Source organism: Galeopterus variegatus, unplaced genomic scaffold (genome assembly GCF_000696425.1).
Source record: "Galeopterus variegatus unplaced genomic scaffold, G_variegatus-3.0.2 Scaffold1498, whole genome shotgun sequence".
NCBI classification, from domain to species: domain Eukaryota; kingdom Metazoa; phylum Chordata; class Mammalia; order Dermoptera; family Cynocephalidae; genus Galeopterus; species Galeopterus variegatus.
The window spans coordinates 158,847-159,552 of record NW_007727609.1 but is presented as its reverse complement, the minus strand read 5'-3'; the positions used below and the strand labels follow the sequence as shown (position 1 = coordinate 159,552).

Below are 706 nucleotides of genomic sequence, written 5' to 3'. Positions count from 1 at the left end.
CCCCCCCCCCCCCAAAAAAAAAAAAAAAAAAGGAGGACAAAGATCTGATAACTTTGGTGCAGCTGCCTCTAGGAAGTTATTTTTAAAATATATACAGCAGCATTGTGTCAGGCGGGCACAGAACAGAGGGCACTGGCAAGAGCTGATGACAGTAATGGTAGCCTCATGCTGATGCAGTTGGAGGAACCAAGCATGGGCGGTGAGAAGAGAGAGGGGAAAATTATTTTGAAGCAGGAGAGGTTGTTCCCTTCACTTCCTTTCCCCAGAAAGGCAGAGTCCTGATTTCCTCAGGCCTCCTGGGAGCAAATTGGTGAATTATTAACTTTGGTAAACAAAGGTTGTACCCAATGACCCCCCAGGGTGCTGCTGTCCCTGGGTCCTGAGTTGCGGTCAGCTGAACCCCAAGGAGAGAAATCAGGAAGGGGTTGAATATGGAGTCTGTCATGGAGGAAAGCCCAAGTCTGGGGGAGAAGAATCTGCCCAGGCCTGGGACCAGGTGCTGAGCCCCCAGGTATAGGACCGCACTGGAGCCAGAGTGGGAACGAAACTGGGAGAAAAGCCATGGTCTCTGCAGAGGAGAGACTTTGAGACTGTGGGTGAGGTTAGAAGCTCAAAGAGCTGAGAACCCAAAGGAGCAAGACATCAAAATGGGGGTCACTGTCTACCAAGAGATGGTCTCAGGACACCCCCCTAAACACTGATCTCT

The 706-nt window shown here is 50.7% G+C and overlaps 1 protein-coding gene across 1 annotated transcript in view; it reads left to right on the top strand.

Annotated features, from left to right (window-relative positions):
* The window catches only part of PLEKHA6 (pleckstrin homology domain containing, family A member 6), a 60,021-nt gene that overhangs the window by 22,740 nt on the left and 36,575 nt on the right, over positions 1-706 (top strand).